This window comes from Macaca fascicularis, chromosome 4 (assembly GCF_037993035.2).
Source record: "Macaca fascicularis isolate 582-1 chromosome 4, T2T-MFA8v1.1".
Taxonomy (NCBI): domain Eukaryota; kingdom Metazoa; phylum Chordata; class Mammalia; order Primates; family Cercopithecidae; genus Macaca; species Macaca fascicularis.
The window spans coordinates 132,105,024-132,131,959 of record NC_088378.1 but is presented as its reverse complement, the minus strand read 5'-3'; the positions used below and the strand labels follow the sequence as shown (position 1 = coordinate 132,131,959).

Sequence of the window (26,936 nt, the reverse complement as noted above, 5' to 3'; positions counted from 1 at the left end):
AAAGATTTCCCACCTGACACATCATATTATGAGTCATCACACTGGGGTGTACCTTTGTTTGACACGCCAAGTTTTCTCTGTTAGCATTTTAAAAGGCAGTCCCTCGCTCATGATAACAACTTGAAATCCATTGATTCAGAGCAGGTTTTAAACCAGTGCATTTCAAGCATCTGAAAGAGATGATCGAAAGTTTGACCCTAACAGTAAGTGTTCAGGCACTTGAATGTTTTGCTGCTCTTCCAGGCCTTTATCCGGGATTCAAAGGAGAACCTCAAGGACTGTTACTATAGTATCCAGGATATCAGCCCTAAGAGAAAAAGGCAATGGAAGAAAGCCTACCAGCATTTCAGGATCAGTAAATGAAAGGAGACAGGCTCTGGTGAAAGGCCAGGTATCTAACAGTGACATTTCTCAGTAACTAGCTGTTCTATTCATTCCAAAAACATATATTGAATTCCGGCTGAGGGCCAGGAACCAGGGATAAATCAATCAGCCATATTCCATGCTCTTCAATTCATAAAGAGTGGGAGAGGCTATATACACATGTAAACAGGTGACTTCAGTGCAGTGTGACAAATGATAATGAAGATGAAGACAAAGCAGTGCTGTGAGAACACTTCCAAAAGTGACTTAAAGGAACTTACTGCTGCCATCATTCACTCTTCACTTGTTACACACCACCCTCCGTGTGCACATGGCCATTTCTAGCTCATCTCCCCATCATGTTGTAGGGGCCATGTTGTCAACTTACTTATTTTCTTTACAGGGCCTGCTCTATGGCAGATGCTTAATTAAAAAAAATTAGATCCACAAATATTTATTGAGTAGCTTGTACCTGGTGTAAGATAAAAAGTAGAGAGGAGGAGGCTTATAATGATGAATAAATCCATTTCCACATTCAAGGAGATTACAGTTCAGTGACCATGAAGATGTAATATGATAAGGGGTCATAAAAGCAACACAAGCAAAAGCACTAGGAATGCAGGGCCAGGCCAGGAAGGGTCAATTCTGTTAGGACTGATAAGGAAGCCGTAAAGGAGAGGAAAGAGCATGGAGCCCTATGGAGCAGGACCACATGCAAGAAATGGTGGAAGATAGGGCGAAAGAAGAAGATGGGAGCGTAGGCAGGCCAATGCCCCTTAAAGACTTTGAACTTTATTTCTGAGATAAGAAAAAGTCTGTTGTTGATTGATGAATATGATTACTTTCAGGAGTCCCAGATGTGTGCAATATTACTGTAGTTAAGCAATTACCGAGAGCCACCTGGACTATAAACCTTGGTGCTACTTTTCTCCACATTAAGCTACATTCCTCTTCCTAAAGACTGGGCCTGTATATATAAAGGTGTCACTATCCCTTCGTATACAGGCCAGGCTAATGGTGCAGTAGAGCCCCTTAGATGGGAAGCCTACATCTGCGACTATCATCTCTGCCTCTCCTCAATCTGGGTTTGCCTCTCCTCAATCTGGGTTTGCCTCCCCAGGGAAGCCACTCTAGGCCCCTTTCTCTGTCCTGTCCTTTGGATTCCAGCTGATCCCATGGGGGTTCTTTATCAGCCTCCCTCTCCCCAGCAATTCATTGTCATCTCCCTCAGGGCTCTCCTCTTGGCCTGCATATTTCTCCATCTTAAAGATGAGGAACTTACATCTTAGTGAGGTTGCCCATTGTCCCACTGCTGGTAAGCATAGTGAGTAGAAAAGGACCTGCAGTAGTACTTCCAGGACTAGGACTCTGTGTTACTTTCTGGTAGTGAAGCTGGTGCAATCTACACATAACAGATGAGATCAGCCACCTGCAGAGCCGTTTCACAGACAGGATATCTCACAAAATTAAGGAAAGAAGAAAGCTCTGGAAATTTAATCAAGTATGATGAAATGTGAAAATGCACACAGCTTCTTATCAGCAAGATTGTCCTTGACAATTTCTTTAAAACCACTATCCCCCCCCACCAACTCTTTATCCCCTTATTATGCTTGGCTTTTCTTCACAGCACTCATGATGTATTTGATTCCTTGATTGCTAACCGTCTTACCCACTTGAATATGAGTTCCTTGAAGGCTGGGGACTGTATCTTCATCTAACTTTGATCTCCAGCACTTAGAATAGGGTTTGACACATAGTCGTAGGCCAGGAATCCATAAAATCTGTAGTTTAGCGATTCTCAAGTGAAGAGATTGACAAAGCACCTTCCATTCTTCTGTCTTTCCCCAAAGATTCTCATTCTCCTCTGCATTATCAATGTGCAGAGAGCCACTGTCATGAAAGGAGCATTTTGGCCTCTCAGCTATGTCAGAATAGAACAAAGAGCAAACCACTGATTTGGTCTGAACAAGGGTGTTAACACATATTTAGAAAGAATGTGCCAGCACAGGAAGGAAGGGTAAAAGAAGAGCTTGCACCCATAGAGCACTTACTCTAGGCCAGTAAAGCTCGGAGTGCTTTATCCTTTTCGACTCATTGAATCCTCACAACATTTCTATGAGGGAGATAGGTGTATATATTATCCCCATTTCATAGATGAGAAAACTGAGGCACAGAGAAACTAAGTAACTTGTCCAAGGTTGCACAGCTAGGATGTGGAATTCGAATTCAGACAGTCAGGCTCCAGAGTCCATGCCAGGCAATGACGAACAATGCTTGTGGCAGATGAGAGATGGCTGTGAACACTTTGACATTCTGCCCATCAGTGAGTGAACTCTATGTCCCTTCCCTCTGAACCCAAGTTGACCTGAGGCTGATTCGATTAATGAGGTATCATGGAAGTAACACTATGTCAGTTCTGGGCCTAGCTTTTCGGAAGACTAGCAATTTCCATGTCTTTCCTCTGGGACACTTGAGCTTCCATGTAAATGGTCTGACTACCCTGCTGGAGAGAAGTTGAGAAGCCCTGAGATTCCACAGAGAGACAGAGGGAACCTGCAGGGCCCAGGTTTCCAGTTGTTCCTTCTAGAGCACCAGTCATGTGGATGGGCCATCTGGGGCCTTCAGCACTGCCTAGTTGACTACTACTGGGTAACTCCATTGGATGTCACGTGGAGCCTAATAGTCACCAAGCTGACCTCTATCTAAATTCTCAATACACAGAATCATGAGCTATAATAAAATGATTGCTGCTTTGTACCACCAAGTTTTGGAAGAGTTTGTTATGCAATTATACTGTGTTAATTGGAACAGTGTTCATCAAATTTTTTGACTGAGATGCACAGAAAGAAATACATTTGCCACAAACTCTACGTAAGTACATACTAGAGAAACCCTGAAGTTTAGCTTTGGATCCAGTCTTTGAAAGTCCAAGTGGCTGAATGCCTAGTTCAACATCATTTCTGGAATTTCTGAACTTGTGAGTGATCAGCAATAACATGATTGCAAAGGTTGCATGAACCCAGCAATGTTAATAATAGAACAAGGAATACTGTTGGATTTATAAATATCTGAATATTCACTTTGAAATACTCTAGATATAACCCAGAGTAAAAATCTTTATCTGCTTCAGCAAGTTGAATTATAAATGTACATTTATTACTGCAAGACTAAAACAGAGCCATAACTATTATAATGCCATAAACAAAACAGTTTGAAAAATCTCAAAATAACAACCAAATGTTGTTAATAGTAATAACAAATAATGACGCAGTGTATATCAGTTTACTTTAAAAACAGCATTCTATCCTTTCTGAGCCAACACATTTTTCTAAATTTAAAAATAGTAATGAATAACAATAGAAAATTAGATTGTGATTGTTTTTACTTAAATGAATTTATGTTTTAGTAACTTAATTCAACTGAGGCTGTAAGTCTGACAAACGATATACTACGTTGCTGTCATAGATACTGTGGGTGTCGGCTACATCCCCATTCAGGACCTGGTCTCCCAGCTGCTGGGACTGCTGCTGGCCCACAGATGTCAGAGGTCAGCCCTCTCTGGGAATTGTCCTCTGCTGCTGCCTCATCCAAAGTCAGGTTCCCTCCCCAGGGGCATCCAGCATCCAAAGACTGGTCCATGTACCTTAACATGGGCCAACTCTTGTGGGCCACCCTTTAGCTTTCCAGCTTGCTGTGGAGTGGACTGAGGTCTTTATTGAGATAGCTTCACAGTCTAGCTTCTCTCTGCCCAGGCCTGCTTTGTCCCTTCCCCCACAGGTGTCAATGCCAAGAGCTCTCCCCACAATTACTTTTGTTCCAGACAAGGTAAGAAATATACAGAGTATTAAGAAAAGAAGAAAGTGTTAGAGAAAGGAGAAACTCAGAAAGCATCTAAATTCACCACTGAATCCAGGTGAGTGCTATTTTGTTTTGCGAATGGGCAGTTTAATGGCTGCAAAACAGTCTTATAGATGACGATCTGAGATGTGATTGTTTCAACCTTAAATGTCAGACTTCTAAAAATCTAAGCCGCAATTTTTCATAAAATTTCAGATTTATTCCTATATACCCAAAATTTATTTCATCATGGGGTTATGAAGCTTTGGCCTCAACTTCAGGTGAATATTAACCCTTACCATTGGCTATTTGGCATTTGGCCAAGATATAGTCAGGGTACCTCAAACTATATACTTGCATTTGTGGGCATCTATCTATCTATCCATCTAATCATCCATCCATTCATCTAAAATAAAATTTCATAAAATAATACTTGCCCTTATTATACATAATGCCCTCTAATAGTTTCTATTATATTTCATTTTTAAAATTGTTCATTATGACCTACTAAGTTATTTTCTTGACCCACCAATGAGTCGACACTTAGTTTGACAGAGGATACCCACTTACCAAGAATCGGCAGCATTCTCTAGGAGAGGTAAGGCTTAAAATCAGCCAACCCTGACATTCAGTTCACTTGGCAGGCAGAGTAGGGGTCCAGCCTCATGACACAAGGGTTAAGATCTCCCATTTCATTCTCTTGCTCTGCTCCACACTCAATCATCATCTTAGATAGTTTGCCCTGTGGTTTCTGCATAGTCTGCTCCCCTGCCTTGGACTTGCTCTTTCTGCTTTGCCCCACTGGTTGCCTGATTACAACTGCTATTCCCTTCAGGACTTGGCAGAGATGCCCTCTTCTCCCAGAAGTCTTTTATGACTCTAGGAGCCTGGGTTAGGTCTCCTTCTGTGTAGTCAAAACCGATTGTATTAGTCTTGCTTGTTTACTAGATGGTGGGAACTAAGAGCCTACAGACTACATTTTATTTATCCTTGACTCCCTAGGACCTGACATCCTGGTTGGCACTGAGTATGCAATTGGTAAATGTCTGCTGAATAAGCAAACGTTTGTCTAGCCACATACATATTCCTACTAGAGAGAGACACTGTCCTGACTGGCCATTCACCAACCAAACATTAGAATTTGGGCTTGTTTGGCAAATATAAATGACATTGTAAATTCTTGTCAATTGGTATTTTGGGACTTATAGCTCTTTCTCCTGTGGGCTTAGTTTGCATGAGCCCTTCCTCATTAATTTCATTAACTCTGGAGGAATCACAACATTTAGTTTCTAGAATGGCAGAGTTGATTCCCACACCTTCATGATTTCACCAAATTAATGTTGTCTTCCAAAATCTTGACAGCAGCCATCTGATGTCTGACTGTGATATCCCTATTCTGCTCCCTTGACATCAATTTTAAGTTCAGGGAAAATGTTTGAAATCTAAGGCTCTTTAAAATACAGCTACCCTCTACATCTTCATGTCAATTAAAGTGATGGCCATAGAAATTGGCTTTAAGCTATCTTCTACTTTCTCTTGATTTGGCATAATATCTGTTTTCTAAATTGCCTTTGAATATTTGAATTTCTTTTGTGGGATTTATCTTTTCCTTTGTGAAGCTCAGTTTTTTAAAGGAAGGCCATTAACAATTTTCCAAATAGTTTTCTTTGGTCTCAAATCACATTAATTGGTGCTCAATGAATACATCTGTTCGTTTAAAAATCAGAGCTGGTCATTGCAATAGACTTGAGAGATATCCCAACTGGAACTTAGGTCTGCATGGGCCTGTGGAATTGATGTTATTAATAGATCGCCTTGGGTTACTTATTTCTTACTTGTGGTGAGGGAGGGATAAGGATGCAAATTTCCAACCAAGATAGAAAATGAAGAATACTAGCACTTGAGCAAAAATCTCAAGCAGAAAAAAAATGAAAACCAGAAAGGGAAAGGGGTCACAACAGTGGCAACAGCAGCCATATTTCAGTGCCTCCAAGTAGCAACAGTCTTCAGGATGGAGTGTGTTTCCCCCAGTGACTGGTTTAATAGAAACAAGAAAACAGCTGTTAAGGAGAGCTATGTGACAAGGGGTAGGAGGATAAAGGTCTTACAAATGAGCAAAACAAACCTTATGAAACTACTCGATACAAACCTAGAGGCACGATGACTCTATATTGTTATCAGTCATTTCAAAAAGAAAAATTAAGGTCTTCTTTAGAGCAGTGCACAGAGAATTCTCCAGGGAATGACAGAGAGCAGAAAGCGGAAAACACATTCAGAAATGAACTACTGGCGGCATATTTGACCTGTGACATTTTTGTTCTTCTTATCCTCTGGCTAAATTTCACCCTTGGATATATGTAAAAGCTCTTACTAAATTAAATGGAAGTTAAATGTGCATGCTCATGGGACAAATTTGGCCTGTAGTATCTTTCCAAGGATATTAATAAAGTATGAGAAGTGAAAATGATTGTTGGGCCATCAGAGTTCCTGCTTCAGATAAGAAATGCTGGGAGAGAGAGGAGGCACTGCATTATTTTCCGCTTTGGAGAGGCTCCATGTCCGTGCTCTCTAACATCAGTACCTTCTCACCGACACTTACATGAGGCCACAGAAGCGTGCCGTCTTCCAACGAAACAGTCTGATCCCTGCAGCAGAAGGCTCCCAGACAATGTGAAGGCAGAATGGATTGTGAAATCATCAAGTAAGGGAAAATACAGACTTTCATTCCAAGGTAAAAGTGTGAGTTATCACATCTTTATTGGTGAGAGAGGTAGGAATGCTACGGGGAAAAAGTACTAGGTTGGGAAACCAAACAAGTGAGTGAGTCTAATGTCTGTTAGAAATAAGGTGGGCATCTTTGTGAATGCAGCAAATGACTTGGCTACACTAACCTTTGGGTTTGTTGCCTATAAAATAAAATGGTTGAGGAATTTGGGAAGGGATTATCTAGCTAGTTCTGGCGAAAGGCTGCTCATGTTGCAGACTGAAAGTAGCTGGAGCTCAGGAGAGGTTGTGCTGGAGAAGTCGGAGCACACCCTAGGATTAATATAGTGTATTTTAGCTCTAATATTCTGTGGTTTATAAAATACCAAATTATCTATTAAAGTGCTCTACTAGCAATTAAAGACTATAATAAAAGTTATAAAGGAGGAAGAAAGTCAAAACAAAACTTCATCTGAGAAGATTCTGACAATGTTAAAAAAACCCCACCCTGTATAATAAGAGTAATAATAACGAACTGAGTAATAACAATAATTTATTTAGTAGCTACTACATAAATGTCGAGCTGTGTTGCAGATGTGTTACATTCACCATCCCTAACCCTCACTACACTCTGCACATTAGGTGTGTTAGATTGTATTTTCTAAAGATGGACACAACAATATCTCCCATTACACATGCTTTTCTAGAACTTTGTCCCATCACCGTCAAGAGGTGGAATCTAATTTCCTTCTCCTTGAATCTAAGTGGATCTGGGACTCATTTGTAACCATCAGAATGTGGCAGAAGTCATTCTGCAGGGGTTCTGAGGCTAGTTCCTAGGTATGGCTCCTGTCTTGTTAGCTAGAATACTAACTCTTGAAGCCTTTAGTGGCTAAGTACGCAATCTGGCTGCTTTGATGTTTGAACTGCCACGTTGTGAGAATGTTCACACAGAGAACACATGGAGAGGCCCTGAGCCAGTGTGAAGAGAGATACCCAGACAACTCCAACTTTTCCAGCAAATTCACTTCACATTGTTCCAGGACCAGCCACCACTGGACTGCAAACACATGAGCAGCCCAATGCCAGCACTAGCTAGCTAATCCCTTCCCAAATTCCTGATCCAGAAAAACTGTCAGAGATAATAATAGTAGTGTTGCTATTTTAAACTACTATGTTTGGAGTTATTTGTTACTTAGCAATAGCTAACCATCAGATTTCGGTACTTTTGGTACCTGAAATTGGGATATTACCATAAACAAAAATCTATAACATTGGCTTTGGGACCAGGTGGCAATAAAAAGCCAAAAGGGGCTTGTAGAGTCTGTTAGTGAAAGCCTGAAAAGTTTTGAAGACAGTGTTAGCAGAAGCCTTAAGGGACCTACTGGTGAGGCTTAAAGGAAAGTGAAGGAAATACTACTTGAGCTGGAGGGAAGGAAACCCTTGCTATGTAGCAGTCGGAAGTTCAGCAAAATTGTCACCAGCAATAATGTGAAAAATAGAGGTTGTACCTAATGAACTCAATGAAGTAGCTAGGGAGACTTCTGGAAAATTCAGGGTGTTGAGGGTGCTATCTGGCTTCATAATATAATATAATATAATATAATATAATATAATATAATATATAATATATATAATATAATATAATATAATAATATAGCTGCCTATATTAAAATGAGAGAAATGAATTAAGGAAAAGCTATTGCATTTTTGAGTGGAAGTTGGAAGAATTTTAAAGGATCCAGAACAGCCTTTTCAGCCAGCAAAAGGTTCTTGAGTTAAGAAATGGCTTCCTGGAAAAGATGACACCCAGGGCGGGACTGGAAGATTCTTTATTAAGACCTCATAAAGATCTAGGGTAGTACCTCTCTGACCCTTTAGACAGAAGTTCTCCAAGGATCATAAGGGCATTCCTCACAGATACTCACAGTTAAACAATAGGGCTTGTAATGACTTTAAGGGCATCGTTGCACAGCAGGCTCACAGGGAACCAAAGTGGAGAAGGACTTATCTTGAAGAGATGAATGGATTTTGTCTAATGGAGTGGATTATAAATTAGTATGTAGGATGTCCATACATTTTCTAAGGATATTGTATCAGTTTGGGCTAAAGGGACAGAGATGGTATAAAGTGTAACGAAGTCTTTGGAACCTCAACCTTTGACAAGTAGAAGGTAAGCTGAGAAGTTTCCTCAGTTGCAAATACAGGTCACTTCTTATGGAATGCAGGGGATGTCCCAGAGGCTGCAGCCAAGGACTCGGAGGGCAAAGCCAAGAACCATGGGAAATGATGCCCAAGAAGTGGGGCTGAGTTCCAATGAAGGACCTGCAGATATGTGCCTGGATGGATTTTGTAATTGCTGTGTCTTAGTGACTGTTGTGTGCCTCCCCCTTCCTCCTTTTTCTCTTTTGCAGTTAGATCTAAGTTTGGTATTAGGCTCAGAATATCCATTGTATGTTATACATGTGTGGGGTGGTAACTTGTCTCTATAGGTCTCCAGTTGGGGAAGGATAGTTCTCAGGGTAAAGAAGCCGAGGAACCACACCTGGACTTGATTTCGATCCTTGACCTTGAGCCTGATGCTTTCTGCAAGCTCTTGATTTTTATAGAAAAAATATAGTCAAAAGCACAGAACCTGTCATATTTACTGTTGTGAGTTCCTTTTCTCATTGACATCTAAAGAATTGACTTAGGTCTTACTTCCTACATGAAGCTGACTGCTTCATGACTGAAAATAAGCACCTTTGGAGCAGAAAAGAAGCTTGTGTTTGTCTAGCACATGACTCAGGGTTTTACATTTATTAAACATTATATGCTTGATGATAGTGAAGAAGCCTTACACCTTTCTTCCTTCTATAGAACCTAGAGAATATCGTCTTCCTTGCTGCAGAATTCTTAGTTCCAACACTGTTAATCCCGAATGACTCAGAAACTATTCATGCATGATAAACCATGTATATTATGGAATTTTAGCACTGAAAAAAACTTTAGAGGTCCAATAGTTCAACCCCTTCATTTTACAGATGAGGACATTGAGGTTTTATTGGTCAGTGGGATGATTTACCATAAAGTGGTTAAGTGACCTGCCCAAGGTTGTGTAATTAATGGCAGAGCCAAGACTAGAAATTCCTCCTGTCATTACATTCCTTCATTCAACAAACTTTTCTGAGAGCCTGCTATTTGCAAGGCATGTGACAGATTCTTTCCTTCTCTGTTTCCCTTTATACTCACTAGATGATGTTCAACAGAATCAGGAAGCAGAGAAGCATTCAAGCCAGTCTACTGAGTCCCATCTTAGTAGTTCTAGAAAAGGTGTGATGGGTAGAGGTGTTAAAGCTACTGCCCTTGGTACAGTATTGTCTGTGAATTTGTGCCATTTATGCCATACACTTTGTGTAACACCTTGCCACAGATCATCAAGAACTAGGTAAATTGGCTATTTTCCAAATAGAATATTTTTCTTGCTCAAGTGGCTACTTTCGAATTGTACACGATTTCATTTAGTTCAACATTTTATAGCAATTGTTCTTACCAGCTGCTCTGGCCTATTTCCTAATCTTTCCCAAAACCTGTCACTGGCTTGCAGTAAGATGGAGTTCAACTTGGAGCTCCTCCTGGATTTCAGAGCCTTCTTTTGGTCTCTTTCTATACACAGTTTGGTGAGGTCTTGGCATCTTTTATCAAAAATTTCCCCACTCCTTTTGTTGCACAACTCCCTACAGGAGGAATATTTTCCATTTCCAAGAACATTAAGAAGGTTTTTGATATTCTTGGAAAAAAACTCACTGAAGAACCCACTTCCTCTTTCATCCTTTAGGGAATGTAATGTGGAAATGTGGATTCTCCCACCCTTACCACTTTCTTTTTTGTCTGATGTTTATTACTGACTTGATATATAGCTTAGAAAGTAAGGTTTATATCTGATGAGTGGCTCTGGTAGTCCCTGGTATGTTATCATACACTCAAGAGAACTTAATACTATCTTTTGAGTATACACCCATTTAGTAAGCTAAATCCCAGGAACATTGTTCAGTTTTAGTCACAAGGATGTTTATATATTAAGAAGTAGATACATCCTCTTCCTTAAGAAGATTTTAAAATTAAGGTTTTATTAAACAACTGACAGAAATTAACACTCAATGCCAAGAAGGAAAATACTGTATTTTAAAGGTTAAATAACCATAGGCATTTTTGGAGCATTAGAGAAGAGGCAGATACTTCCAATAGTACTTTTATGAAAGAAATACCCAGAACTACATCATTTGAACAAAAGCATACGTTAAATTTAAATAACAAATCAATGCCTCTAGAATTTTGAAATTTTGAAAGAAATCCTAATGTTCAGATGTAAAAAAATGGGGCATTTTATTCATGGAGAGAAAAACTATTGTGATAATTTATTGTTCTCAATCTTTGGTTCTTTTTAATAGGAAAAAAAATCAAGATAAATGAATGGTTAGGTATTCCCTCTATTTTAACCAAATAGATAAAATCCGTAAGAAATGCCTCTTATGACAAGTTTTTTTTTTTTTTTCATTTTTTACAGGAAAAAAAAGATAAAAAGTGTATGAATGTGGTGAATCCACAGATACTTTTTAAACAGCAGGGTAGCTGCCGGGATCATCTTTAATCAGCTCCCAAACATACTCTTCACATCAGGGGAGTTTCACAGGGGAAGTGGGGATGGAGACGTTGGAGGCCTCAGAACTGCCCAATTTATTTAGGGAAAGGAAATACAGGTGGAAAAAATCTGTATCCACAACTCCCACTCCATGTTGGTGGTCACTCCCGAGCTAACTAGTCCCCAACAACATTTCCTGCAGATGAGATAGTTGCATTCCCGAAGAGCCACAAAATGGGACAAATTACTGTAATTAAAACCCTGTTTCCACAGAGTCCTTGTTCTGCTAAGGCACTAGTGGAGGGATAACTGTGGAGGCCTCAGTCTGAGCTCTGTGTGCCACGTCATCATACCGAAGTGGAGCTAGAATGGGGCAGACACATGATTTTGGGTTTAGCGATTTGCAGCAGCGAGAGTGCAGCAGACTGTCTGTTCGTGTGTCCCTGGAAGAGGAAGCATTTGGTACACACAAGGCAGCAGGACTGGGCTCCGTGGGAACTTCCTCAGCAGCACCCTGCTCTCCCAGCCCTACCCTAGCTTGAGATACCAGCTCCCTGAGGGTAGGTGAGGCTATCGCCATCTTAATATGTGGTCCCTCTTTCCCCAGGGGCCACCTCTTGCCTTATCCCAGCCTTCCTTATAGTATGTTGCAAAGAGTGGTGATTCTCTGGAAGGTTAAAGGTTTTATGCAAATAAAAGAGGTGGGGTGGTGCTATGATCAAACAAGTCTGAAAAATGATGGATTAAACAAAACAAATAGTTGTATGGGGGGATTAAAAATATTAATTTCCTTTCAATCTATGCAGAGTATGACTTTTTAACAGGGAAGATGCAGTATTTTGCATCTCAAACTTTTCTGATCAGAGAACCCCTCTCTGAGTTCCTGCCAGAACTAACTTCATGGAGAGGAGAAAAACAGCTTCCAGAAGGGGGAGGGGATGGAGGAAGGAGCCCTTTGTCATGTATGAATGTGAACTGCTCTCTGAAAACTCTTAGAAGTAATAGAGGGGGACACCTTCAGGGGCCTGGAGACCCCAGAATAAGAAAGAAGAGTGAGAGTCAAATGTGAAAGCCATTTCATCTCAGGCTGCTGTTGTCTGGAGAAAGTTGAGCTACATCTGCCGAAGTCTCCCTATCCCAATCATGTCTTCAATTCTATCTTTTCCTCAAGTTGCCAGCCCGCTTTTCTTCTTTCCCTTAACATTAAACCTCTAAACTGCCTGTTCTGCTTCTTCAAATCCCACATAATCTGCATCCCATTACATTTTGGCTCCAGTGCCCACCATCTACTGACAAAGATCTACCTAAAGTCCCTCAGATTTCACTGTCACATCACACTTCATTTGCCACATGACCACAGGACGGATAGATGTCAACAGCGGAGGCAGAACCTTCCAATCTAGACTGAGTTTCAAATGGCTCAATTGGCTCCCATAATAGTGACGGTGATAGTGTTGCTAACGTTTTTTCACTACTTATTCTGCTCAGCTACTATTTTAGGCACTTCATATTAACACTAAATATTAACATATTGAAGACTCACAGTAACCCTGTGAGAGGATAAGTAACTTCCTTTTTTCCTTGAGTGGCAGAGTCCAGTCCCTACACTGTTATCCTCTGTGCTCATCCTCACTGGAGGGAATAAAGTTTAGGGAAAAGTGACCACCCCCTCCCCCAACTACATTTGCAAGCCTGAGATGGTCGTAGGGTAAGGGTCATCTATTTTTATGAGAAAATCTTGTTTACAGGGAAATCCCCATTACACTGAATGTTGAAAGCCAACAGAAGCCTCTTGATAATGTAAACTATCAACATTTTCACATCAAACCCAGGATGATGAATATAAACTCGTAAACTTATTATATGACTAAAATGAGGCAAATCCTGGGTGAATATAAGTTTATGCTTCAGGAACTCATATTTTCAAGACCCTTCAGAAAATTAGCAAATTTAGGAATTCCACTTTGATTTATAGCACTTAATTAAGTTACTTAAAACGTCTAACTCTTGTACAGATTTACAAAACTGTCACCATGCTAGATTAATTGCTTGGGTCACAAAAGAAAGATTCCACACTGATGCTTTACAACTTTATATTTAGGTGCCTTGCCCACCTTTGCAGGCAGGCTTCAATGCAGGAGCCGTGTGGCCATGTGCAGCTCCTCTGTGGGACAGCAGCTGGACTCCACTAAAAGTGGAAAACTGCTTGTTCTACATTGACTCCCTTTCGCAATTTCGGTAAGTTCTTCAGTGACAGCAGCCAGCCTTCCAAAATGTCAGTAACAGGATTTGGTCCAACATAAACACCCAGTATTGTGTGGCTAATGCACTGAATTAGAGTTACACTGCTACCCTCTATTCCTGCTCAAAAACGACTTTCCAGATCCAAGAAAAACAGATCTGTCAGCATGAAGATTGGGATAGCTGTCAAATAGAGAAGTCAATGCTGTTTAAGTCCCTTGTCATTAGCCAAGTCTGGGGAAGGCCGTAAGAGTTGCAGGCTTCTGATGGACCCCTTGCTTGGGTTCACCAGATCTTATTGTTAACTTCCCAAGATCCTAGGCAGATGGTTTGTGTGGAAAGGAAGAAATTGATGATTCCATGTGTTTACCAATCAATCAACTGTAGCACAAAGCCCAGTGTTCAGGGGTCTTAACCATCAGTCTAAGGCAGGCTCAGAACCCAAACCTGGTCCATACGTTACAACGTGAGAAATTTCATCCACAGTGACAGATTCCATGAGGTTCGATGGGACCAGACCTCTAGAGACAATACTGAAGTCACTTTCAACAACTCTTCACTCTCCTATTATCCCTCCCCCCGTTACCAAGTACTCAAGCTTCCTAAGTTTTCTCTAACGTTCTGACAGATTCCATCTCCTTGTCCTCTTTACCTTGCAGTCCATCCCCTGTTCTGTTCCACTTCACGTTTTTGTAAGAGAACACCTAACAAACAGATTATAAACTATTGGTAACTAGAGAGCCAGCTTAGTTATTTTGGAAACTTATTCATAGTTGTTCCTCTTTAAAGAAACATTCTGTCCTACAAACTAGGAATCCAGGGTGTCTTAGAGAAAGGAGAATTCTGTAATTCCCAAACTTTAGGGTGCATCAAAATCATATAAAGAACTTGTAAAAATGCAGTTTGCCTGTAGTGGGGCCCATGTTCACCAATCGTCTGCATGCAGCTTGGGATTTGGCACTTTGAGAAACATGGGCCTACACAGAGACCAAAGTTTTCCTCCTTCCCAATTCCTGGATCCTGCACAGTCTACATTAAACAACAACAACAACAACAACAAAACTCTTCCAATGATTCAGATGCAGCTGAGCTACAGAACTCAGGCCGAAAACACCAGTCTACATAGTTCCCTTATCTCCCTCCAGAATATCTCCCTAATCAGCTGTTGATAATTTTAAAGCTCAGTTTTAAAGAAACAGAAATTCTTCTCCCCTAGGTGACAGAGAGTTGTGGGTGAGGAGAGCTGGTCATTTAGAAGGTGAAGGAAGAACAGGACAATGACTGTTAGAGCAATCGTGACTATAACAGAAAAAAGAAGGGTGGATGGCTACAAATTCTGACTGCTTCACAATTTCTTCCAGGGCAAAACTTTTCTTTGTGAAGGGCAGGATAGTAAATGTTTTTTCCTTTGTGGGTCATATGGTCAGTGTTGCATCTACTCCATCTATTGTTGTAGTGTGAAAACAGCTATAGACAATATGTAAACAAATAAGTATGACTGTGTTCCAATAAAACTTTACGTATAAAAATGGGGACTGGCCCACAGGGTGTGGGCCACAGTTTGTTGATGCCTGTTATAGAGTCAATATAATAAATATTTTTAAATAAAATTATAGAGGAAGAGGAGATGATAACTTATTGGGTTCTAACTGCATTTAAAAAATTATTTTAAAAAACAACTAGTAAGGGAAAATCTGACTAGTGCACTTACTGAAAGTGAACCCCCCTTTCTAGGTAAATGAGAGTGGCATATTAAAGTCACCTGGTCTTTCCTGTGGGCACGAAGAAGGGGAAATAAATAGAAAAAGGGAAAAATATATTAATTTAAAAATAAACAGTTGATAAACGCTTTGGAAAGAATGAACAATAACCTGTCACTACAGGGTATGATATGGAGATGCTGTGGAAAGAGCAAAGAATCTGTAGCCAAAAGACCTTTACTCATTATTCGACTAAGTCCTGGGCACTACCTGTGGGCTGAGCACTATGCTGGGCAGTGGGAAAACTGAGACCTGGCTCTTAGAGGGGGTTAGAGTCCCATGGCGCACAGGCCTCCAGCCAGATGGTTAAAACTGCATGTATAGGGGTAGTAGAGAGCCAGGGGAGGATGACTCGTCATAGCCTGCAGGTGCAAGAACGCTTCTTGGAGGTGGTGGCACAGGCAGTGTCTTAAAGAATGAAGAGCGGTTGGCCAGATTTTTTTTTTTTTTTTTTAAAGAAAGGGGAGGGAGAGGCCGGGCGCGGTGGCTCAAGCCTGTAATCCCAGCACTTTGGGAGGCCGAGACGGGTGGATCATGAGGTCAGGAGATCGAGACCATCCTGGATAACACGGTGAAACCCCGTCTCTACTAAAAAATACAAAAAACTAGCCGGGCGAGGTGGTGGGCGCCTGTAGTCCCGGCTACTCGGGAGGCTGAGGCAGGAGAACGGCGTAAAAACCCGGGAGGCGGAGCTTGCAGTGAGCTGAGATCCGGCCACTGCACTCCAGCCTGGGTGACAGCGCGAGACTCCGTCTCAAAAAAAAAAAAAAAAAAAAAAAAAAAAAAGAAAGGGGAGGGAGAAAAGGTATTATAAGAAGAGGAAGAAGCATGAGCCAAAAATATGAAGATAAGAAACAGCAAAATACTGAGCCCAAGGCTGGGAAGGGGAGAAGGCTTGGGCCAATGGGGCTGTGTATTCCACTGTAGGAGTATGGCATATCTGGTTTACTTCCAAGTAGGACATAGTACCCCAGTATACCCAGCTGGTTTCCTTAACCCCTACATACAACTCTGTAAGTAGTTCCTTCCTTAAAAATCCTCTTCAAAAATCCCAGCTAGGGATCCCTGTCTTCTGTTTCCCTGCTAGAACCAAAATGTTTGGATTGCGAATATGGGTAAGCACTTCTTCCCTTCCCCCTTGAGCTATCAGTAAGAAAGTCACAGGTCACCAGTAACTTACAAAATAAATCCCCACGTCTGTACCCTTCAGCCTCCCTCATATACCTTCAAAGTAGGTGGTGAAGAGCTGAAGGTAGCAAAATTGGTTTCAGCTTTTCCTGAAAGAGCTTATGATTTAGTTGGCAAGCTAGAGATGTAAGCTCCCTATCACAAGAAAGGATAAAGTAACTGCTCAACAGAGGTAGGCATAAGCAATGTACTGTGGTCCCTGGGAAAGAAGGTGGGGATGATGTATAGAGGTGTGTTTGAAGTGGAGCATGACATCTGGAGTGGCTGTCATCAGGGAAAGACAGAGTAGGATACACACAGATAGGGCTGGAAAAAGAGCTTGGTGCTGTGCTGTACTTGAAGTATAAACATTAATGTGTCAGGGATGGGAAGCCATGGAAGGTTAACTGAATGGGCGGGGGATATCCAGGCAGTCCCAGTGGCATGAAAAGAATGGACACAAAGAAACCAGTTGCAAGAATATGAGTGAGAAATTATTAAACAGAAAAGACAAGTACACTTCACATCGGGAAAAGAAAGTCCCCAGAGTCCAGAGGGAGAACTGGCAAGAATAAATACGCAATTCAGCTGTGGGAGACTAGGGGAAGGAATCTGAAATTAGGTGAAGCTTTCCCACTTAGACAACTGCAGATATCACTCACTGAGGTAGAAAATATAGGAGGAGGAGCTAGGGAAATATAATGCATGAAATTGGAGGCACATTTTATTAAAGGTGCTAATTGAAAAACCCTGGGGTTTTTGCTACTTACTAATGTTACAATTTGAGGCAAGTTGCTTAACCTTTCTCCTCCTGGGTTCTCTCATGTATAAAATGAGGACAGCAATATTACTACTTCATAGTGTTCTATGAAGATTAAATGGTAATGTGAGTAAAGAGTTAGCACCGAGCCTGGCACAAAGTACTTAACACATGCCATTGTTGTTACCATAGGGTCATTTCTATAGAAATGGGAGTTTAGCAGAGCTAGAGGCAGAGAGAGAAGCAGAGCTAGAGGCAGAGAGGTGGAAGCTGTTCCCAAAGAGAAGGTAGTCAGGTTTTGAGAAGGACAGAAATCCTTTGGGGAGAGACGGGAGTGGCATATAAGAAATGTAGCAAGATGGTCAATTAGAAGCAGCTGCAGTTTGCTGCACTCATGGAGACGCATGGAAGGGGCGAGTGGATACAGTATCTTCAACTGAAATATCCAGGTAGTTGCATTGGGACTGATCAGGGAAATAACTCGACCCATGAAGAATGAAGAAAAGGGTGATGGCTTACTCCAGAGCAACACAGAGCCAAGGGAACTCCCCACCCCTAGCCAAAGGAAGCACCTTCACCAGTGATACCTCCAGGTATTGGAAGAACTGAGGCAACCAGAGTCTGGAGCAGACCCCCAGCAAACCACAGCAGACCTATGCAGGGTAGCCAGACTGTTAAAAGAAAAGCAAACAAACAGAAAATAACAACAAACCACAAAAAGCCCATCCAAAGATCAGCAACCTCGAAGATCAAAGATAGATAAGCCCACAAAGAAAAGAAAGAATCAACACAAAAATGCTAAAAACTCAAAAAGCCACAGTGCCTCTTTTCCTCCAATGACCCCAACATCTCTCCAGCAAGGGCTCAGAACTGGGCTGAGACTGAGTGGCTGAAATGACAGAAGTAGGTTTCAGAATGTGGGTAGTAATGAACTTTACTGAGTTAAAGGAGCATGTTGTAATCCAATGCAAAGACACTAAGAATCATGACAAAACAATACAGAAGCTGACAGCCAAAATAGCCAATTTAGAGAGGAACATAACTAACCTGTTAGAGCTGAAAAACACACTACAAGAACTTCACAATGCAATCGCAAGTATTAATAGCAGAGTAGATCAAGTGTAGGAAAGAATCTCAGAGCTGGAAACTAGCTTTCTGGATTAAGAGAGGTGGACAAGAATAGAGAAAAAAAGAGTTAAAAGGAATGACTAAAACCTCCAAGGAATGAATAAAACCTCCAAGAAAAACATCTGTGCCTGACTGATGCACCTAAAAGAGACAGGGAAAATGGAACCAAGTTGGAAAACACACTTCAGGAAATCATCCAGGAGAACTTACCCAACCTAGCAACATGGGCCAACATTCAAATTCAGGAAATGAAGACAACCCCATTAAGATACTCCATGAGAAGATCAACCACAAGACACAATCATCAGATTCTCCAAGGTTGAAATGAAAAAAAAGAATGTTAAGGGCAGCCAGATAGAAAGGCCAGGTCACCTACAAAGGGAAGCCCATTGGACTAACAGTGGATGTCTCAGCAGAAACCCTACAAGCCAGAAGAGATTGTGGGCCAATACTCAACATTCTTAAAGAAAAGAATTTCCAAACCGGAATTTCATATCGACCAAACTAAGCTTCATAAGTGAAGGAGAAATAAGCGAAGGCTCGGACAAGCAAGAGCTGAGGGAATTTGTTACCACAAGACCTCCTGTGCAAGAGCTCCTGAAGGAAGCACTAAATACGGAAAGGAAAAACCATTACCAGCCACTGAAACACACACACACACACACACACACACACACACACACACACACACAGAAGTACACAGACGAGTGACACTATGAAGCAATCACATAAACAAGTCTGCAAAATAAACAGCTAGCATCATGATGACAGAATCAAATCCACATATAACAATACTAACCTTAAGTGCAAATGGGTGAAATGCCCCAATTAAAAGACACGGAATGGCAAGCAGGATAAAAAACCCAGACCCATTGTTATGCTGTCTTCAAGAGACCCACCTCACATGCAAAGACACATACAGGCTCAAAATAAAGAGAGGGAGGAAAATTTACCAACCAAATGGAAAACAGAAGAAAAGCAGGGTTGCAATCATAGTTTCTTACAAAACAGACTTTAAACCAACAAAGATCAAAAGAGACAAAGAAGGGCATTAGATAATGGTAAAAGGTTTGCTTCAACAAGAAGAGCCAACTATCCTAAATATATATGCACTTAATACAGGAGCACCCAGATCCATAAAGCAAGTTCTTAGAGACCTACCAAGAGACTTGGGCTCCACACAATAATAGGGGGAGACTGTAACACCCCGCTGTCAGTATTAGACAGATCATTGAGACAGAAAATTAACAGATATTCAGCTGAACTGAATCTGAACTAGATCCTGAACTCAGCTCTGGATCTAGTGGACCAGATAGATATCTACAGAACTCTCCACCCTAAAACAACAGATATACATTCTTCTCATTGCCACACAGCACTTACTCTAAAATTGATCACATAATTAGAAGTAAAACACTCCTTGGCAAATGTAAAAGAACTGAAATAATAACAACCCATCTCTCAGACCACAGCACAATCAAATTAGAACTCAAGATTAAGAAATTTACTCAAAACCACACAACTACATGGAAATTGAGCAACTTGCTCCTGAATAACTCTTGGGTAAATAATGAAATTAAGGCAGAAATCAAGAAGTTCTTTGAAACTAATGAGAACAAAGATACAACATACCACAATCTCTAGGATGCAGCTAAAGCTGTGTTAAGAGAGAAATTTGTAGCACGAAATGCTCACATCAGAAAGCTAGAAAGATCTCAAGTTAACAACCTGAGATCACAACTAAGAGCAAACAAATCCCAAAGTTAGCAGAAGATGAGAAATAACCAGTATCAGACCTGAACTGAAGGAGACAGAAACATGAAAACCCCTTCAAAAAAATCAACAAATCCAGGAGCTGGTTTTTTGAAAAAAAAATTAATAAAAATAGACCACTAAGCTAGACTAATAAAGAAGAAAAGAGAGAAGATTCAAATAAACATAACCAGAAATTATAAGGGGGATATCACCAGTGACCCCACAGAAATATAAACAACCATCAGAGAATACTATGAATGCATCTATGCACATAAGTTAGAAAATCCAGAAGAATTGGATAAATTCCTGAACACATACATCCTCCTAAGACTGAACCAGGAAGACAATGAATCCCTGAATAGACCAATAATAAGTTCTGAAACTGAGGCAGTAATAAACAGCCTACCAACCAAAAAAAAAAAAAAGAAAAAAGAAAAAAAAGAAAAAAGTCCAGGACCAGACAGATTCATAGCTGAATTCTCCTAGAGGTACAAAGAAGAGTGGGTGCCATTCTCACTTAAACTATTCCAAAAAGTTGAAAAGGAGGGACTCCTTCCTAACTCATTTTATGAGGCCAGCATCATCCTGATGCCAAAACCTGGCAAAGATACAACAAAAAAAGAAAAGACCAATATCCTTGATGAACATTGATTAAAAAATCCTCAACAAAACAATGGCAAACTGAATCTGGCACCACATCAAAAAGCTTATCCACCATGATCAAGTAGGCTTCATCCCCAGGATGCAAGGCTGATTCAACATACACAGATCAATAAATAGAACTAAAGACAAAAATCACACAATTATCTCAATAGATGCAGAAAAGACATTCAATAAAATTCAATATCCCTTCATGTTAAAAAATTCTCAATAAACTAGGTATTGAATGTCAAAATAAGAGCCATATATGACAAACCCACAAACAATATCATGCTGAGTTGGCAAAAGCTGGAAGCATTCCCCTTGAAAACTGGCACGAGAGAAGGATGTCCTCTCTCACCACTCCTATTCAACAAAGTATTGGAAATCCCGGCCAGGACAATCAGGCAAGATAAATAAATAAAGGATATTCAAATAGGAAGAGAAGAAGTCAAACTGTCTTTCTTTGTAGATGACATAATCCTATATCTGGAAAACCCTATCATCTTAGCCTAAAAGCTTCTTAAGCTAGTAAGCAACTTCAGCAAAGCCTCAGGATACAAAATCAATGTCCAAAAATTGCTAGTATTCCTATATACCAACAACAGACAAGTTGAGAGCCAAATCATAAATGAACTTCCACTCACAGTTGCCACAAAAAGAATAACATACCTAGAAATACAGCTTACAAGGGAAGCAAAGGACCTCTTCAAGTAGAACTACAAACTACTGATCAAAGAAATCAGTCATGATACAAACAAATGGAAAAACATTCCATGCTCACAGATAGGAAGAATCAATATTGTGAAAATGTCCATACTGCCCAAAGCAATTTATAGATTCAATGGTATTCCCATTAAACTATCATTTACATTTTTCACAGAATTAGAAAACACTATTTTAAAATTCATATGGAACCAAAACAGAACCTGAATAGCCAAGACAATCCTGAGCAAAAAGAACAAAGCTGGAGGGATCATGCTGCCGGACTTCAAACTACACTACAAGGCTACAGTAACCAAAACAGCATGATACTGGTGCAAGAACAGACACATAGACCAATGAAACAGAATAGAGAACCTAGAAATAAGACTGCACACTTATAGCCATCTGATCTTCAAAAAACCTGACAAAAAAAAGTAATGGCAAAAGGATTCCCTATTTAATACATGGTGCTGGGATAACTGGCTAGCCATGTAAAGAAAATTGAAACTGGACCCACTCCTTACACCACATACAAAAATCAACTCAAGATGGATTAAAGACTTAAATGTAAAACCCCAGAACTATAAAAACCCTACAAGAAAACCTAGGCAATACCATTCAGGACATAGGCATAGGTAAAGATTTCATGATGAACACTCCAAAAGCAATTGCAACAAAAGCAAAAATTGACAAATGGGGTCTAATTAAACTAAACAGCTTCTGCACAGCAAAAGAAACTATCATCAGAGTAAATAGACAACCTACAGAATGGGAGAGAATTTTTGCAATCTATCCATCTGACAAAGGTCTAATATTCAGCATCGACAAGGAACTTAAACAAATGTAGAAGAAAAACAAACAAACTACCCCATTAAAAAGTTGGCAAAGGACATGAACAGACACTTCTCAAAAGAAGACATACATGCGGCCAACAAACATGAAAAAAAGCTCAACATCACTGATTATTAGAGAAATGCAGATCAAAACCACAATGAGATACCATCTCACACCAGTCAGAATCACTATTACCAAAAAGCCAAAAAACAACAGATGTAGGCAAGGTTGTGGAGAAAGAGGAATGCTTTTACACTGTTGGTGGGAGTGTAAATTAGTTCACCTTTTGTGGAAGACAATGTAGCGATTCCTCAAAGACCTAGAGGCAGAAATACCATTTGATCCAGCAATCTATTCTTTCTATACCCAAAGAAATAGAAATCATTCTGTTGTAAAGACACATGCATGCATATGTTCACTGCAGCACTATTCACAATAGCAAAGACATGGAATCAACCTAAATGCCCATCAATGATAGACTGGATAAAGAAAATATGGCACATATACACCATGGAATACTATGCAGCCATAAAAAGGAATGAGGTCATGTCCTTTGCAGAGACAAGGATGGAGCTGGAAGCCATTATCCTCAGCAAACTAACACAGGAACAGAAAATCAAATACCTCATGTTCTCACTTACACTTATAAGTGGGAGCTGAATAATGAGGACACATGGACACAGGGAGGGGAGCAACACACACTGGGGCCTGTTGCGGGGTGGGCATGAGGGGAGGGAGAGCATCACGACAAACTGCTAGTGCATGAGGGGCTTAAAACCTAGGTGACAGGTTGATAGCTGCAGCAAACCACCATGGCACACTTATACTTATGTAATAAACCTGCATATCCTGCACATGTATCCCTGAATTTAAAATAAAAGTTGGAAATTTAAAAAACACAAATGTATATTTGGTCTCTGTCCCCGGTTCCTGACACAGAGCTCCTAAAACCCTCGGAATTTCCTGAGTGATAAGGATACTAGGAACATCTTTTGTTATAATATTTTATTTTTGACCCCAGTTTCTGATACAGAGTTCCTAAATCCGTTGGAATTTCCTGGGTGACAGGTGCGTCTTTCGTTCTAATGAGGTGACTCTTGGTGGGCTTCTGGATCACTTCAGGATGGGAACTGGCCACCAGAAACAGCAGGCCATGATTAGAGGGTTGAAACTTTCAGACCACTCCCTCATCTTCCCAGGAAGGGGAGAACAGCTTAGAGACTGAGTTAAGAGCTTCTGGGCTGGTGAATACATCAAGGTGCTGGGAGGGCAGTGCATGGAGAGAGGGCCTGGAAGCTCCATGCCATCCCCATGCTTGCCCTGTGCCTCTCTTCCACTTGGCTATTCCTGAGTTGTATCTTTATAATAAACCATTAAATGTAAGTCAAGTAACTTCCTGAGTTCTGTAAGCCATTCCAACAAATTATTGAAACTGAGGAAAGGGTCATGGGAACCTGTGATTTATAGAAGGTTAATTAATCACAAGGACAAGTGGCAACCTGGGATTTGTGACTGGCATCAGAAGTGGTGGCAGTGTCGTGGGACTGAGCCCTTTAACTTCTGAGATCTGATGATTACTCCAGGTAAGCAGTGTCAGAACTGAATTAAATGTAGGATGCTCAGATGGTGCCCAGATAATTGGAGAATTGCTAGGAATGGAAAAATCCCACACATCTGGGGGTTAGAAGTGTTGCATGAGTACAGGAAAAAAGTTTTTTTCTTTTAGGGTAGAAGGAGATGACAAAATATTTGGGAGCCAAGGATTTGTGGAGTTGTTGTAGGCAGATGCAGAAGGTCCTGAACTTCCCAATAGGCCTAATCTGGTCATTTTTTTTGAAGGCCCTTGGTGGGCTGTCCTTCCATCACACTGGGCATATGCAACCTGGAGGAGGGCAGTATATAATGTTTTTTCCCCCACAAGGCCATAACCTACCACATGACTGCTTGATTCTGTCACAGGAAACTTCTCTCCTTTCCCCTTCCTTCCTTCCTTCCTTCCTTCCTTCCTTCCTTTCTTCCTTTCCTTCCTTCCTTCCTTCCTTCCTTCCTTCCTTCCTTCCTTCCTTCCTTCCTTCCTTCCTTCCTCTCTCCCTCCCTCCCTGCCTCCCTTTCTTCCCTCCTTCCTTCCTCCCTGCCTCCCTTCCTTCCCTCCTTCCTTCCTTCCATCACACCGGGTGTACATAACCTGGGGGATGCCAATATATAATGTTATTTCCCTAAAAGGCCATATCCCTACCACTTGACTACTGGATTCTGTCACAGGAAACTCTTCTTTTCTTTTCTTTCTCTCTTTCTTTCTTTCTTTCTTTCTTTCTTTCTTTCTTTCTTTCTTTCTTTCTTTCTTTCTTTCTTTCTTTCTTTCTTTCTTTTTCTTTCTTTCTTTCCATCTTTCTTTCCTTTCTTTCTCTTTCTTTCTTTCATCTTCCCTCCTTCCTTCCTTTCCCTCTTTTCTTTTCTTGTTTCTTTTCTTCCTTTCTTCCTTTCTTTCTCTTTTCTCCTACTCCCCTTGCCCTCCTCCTCCTACCTCTTCCCCTTCCTCCTCCTCCTCTTCCTCCCTCACAACCCCATATCCCTCTCCCTTCCCTTCCCTCTTCTCTTTTTTCTTTCTTCTTCTGTCCTTTTCCTCTGCTTTTCTTTTTGTTTTGTTGTTGTGCAGCTAGGTATCATGAAAACCCTCATAGTTCTAATAAAAATTGGAGCAAAGTTCGCAAAGTGTGGCCCATGTGTTAGCAATGCATGGTCCCAGGTCTCACCCACACAGATTCTAACAAGTGAGCCCTACATGCATTAAAATTTGATAACTGGAGTTGCTTCCAAGATGGCTGAATAGGAACAGCTCCAGTCTACAGCTCCCAGCGAGATTGACACAGAACACAGGTGATTTCTGCATTTCCAACTGAGGTACCTGGTTCATCTCATTGGTACTGGTTGGACAGTGGATGCAGCCCATGGAGGGTGAGACGAAGCAGGATAGGGTGTTGCCTCACTTGGGAAGTGTAAGGGGTCAGGGGATATTTCCCTTTCCTAGACAAGGGAAGCCATGAGTGACTGCATTTGGAGGAACGGTACACTTCTGCCCAAATACTGTGCTTTTCCCATGGTCTTTGCAACTGGTAGACCAGGAGATTCCCTCCTGTGCCTGGCTCAGTGGGTCCCACACCCACAGAACCTTGCTCGCTGCTAGTGCAGCAGTCTGAGGTCAACCTGAGATGCTGGAGCTTGGTGGGGGGAGGGGCTTCCGCCATTGCTGAGGCTTGAGTAGGCAGTTCTATGCTCACAGGGTAAATGAAGCGGCAGAGAAGCTCGAACTGGGTGGAGTCCACCACAGCTCAGCAAGGCCTATTGCCTCTATAGATTCCACCTCTTGGGGCAGGGCACATCTGAACAAAAGGCAGCAGACAGCTTCTGCAGACTTAAACATCCCTGCCTGCCAACTCTGAAGAGAGCAGTGGCTCTCTAGCATGGCATTCAAGCTCTGATAACAAACAGACTGCCTCCTTAAGTGGGTCCCTGACCCCTGTGTAGCCTGACTGGGAGACACCTCCTAGTAGAGGCCAACAGACACCTCATACAGGCGGGTGCCCCTCTGGGATGAAGCTTCCAGAGGAAGGATCAGGCAGCAATATTTGCTGTTCTGCAGCCTCCGTTGATGATACCCAGGCAGACAGGGTCTGGAGTGGACCTCCAGCAAACTCCAACAGACCTGCAGCTGAGGGGGTCTATTAGAAGGTAAATTAACAAACAGAAAGGATTAGCATCAACATCAATAAAAAGGACATCCACCCCAAAACCCCATCCATAGGTCACCAACATCAAAGACCAAAGGTAGATAAAACCACAAAGATGGGGAGAAACCAGAGCAGAAAGGTTGAAAATTCCAAAAACCAGAGTGCGTCTTCTTCAAAGGAACACAACTCCTCTCCTGCAAGGGAACAAAACTGGATGGAGAATGAGTTTGACAAGTTGACAGAAGTAGGCTTCAGAAGGTTGGTATTAATAAACTTCTCTGAGCTAAGGAGCATGTTCTAATCCATTGCAAGGAAGCTAAAAATCTTGGAAAAAGGTTAGACAAATGGCTAACTAGAATAACCAGTGCAGGGAAGAGCTTAAATGACCTAATGGAGCTGAAAAACACAGTACGAGAACTTCATGAAGCATACACAAGCTTCAATTAGATCAAGCGGAAGAAAGGATATCAGTGATTGAAGATCAAATTAATGAACTAAAGCAAGAAGACAAGAATAGAGAAAAAAGAGTGAAAAGAAATGAACGAAGCCTCCAAGAAATATGGGACTATGTGAAAAGACCAAATCTACATTTGACTGGTGTACCTGAAAGTGACAGGGAGAATGGAACCAAGTTAGAAAACACTCTTCAGGATACTATCCAGGAGAACTTCCCCAATCTAGGAAGGCAGGCCAAC

General features: G+C 41.2%; 1 protein-coding gene across 6 annotated transcripts in view; it reads right to left on the bottom strand.

Moving 5' to 3' along the window:
* KIF6 (kinesin family member 6) overlaps positions 1–26,936 on the bottom strand; it is a 388,695-nt gene that overhangs the window by 140,953 nt on the left and 220,806 nt on the right. The window lies entirely within an intron of this gene.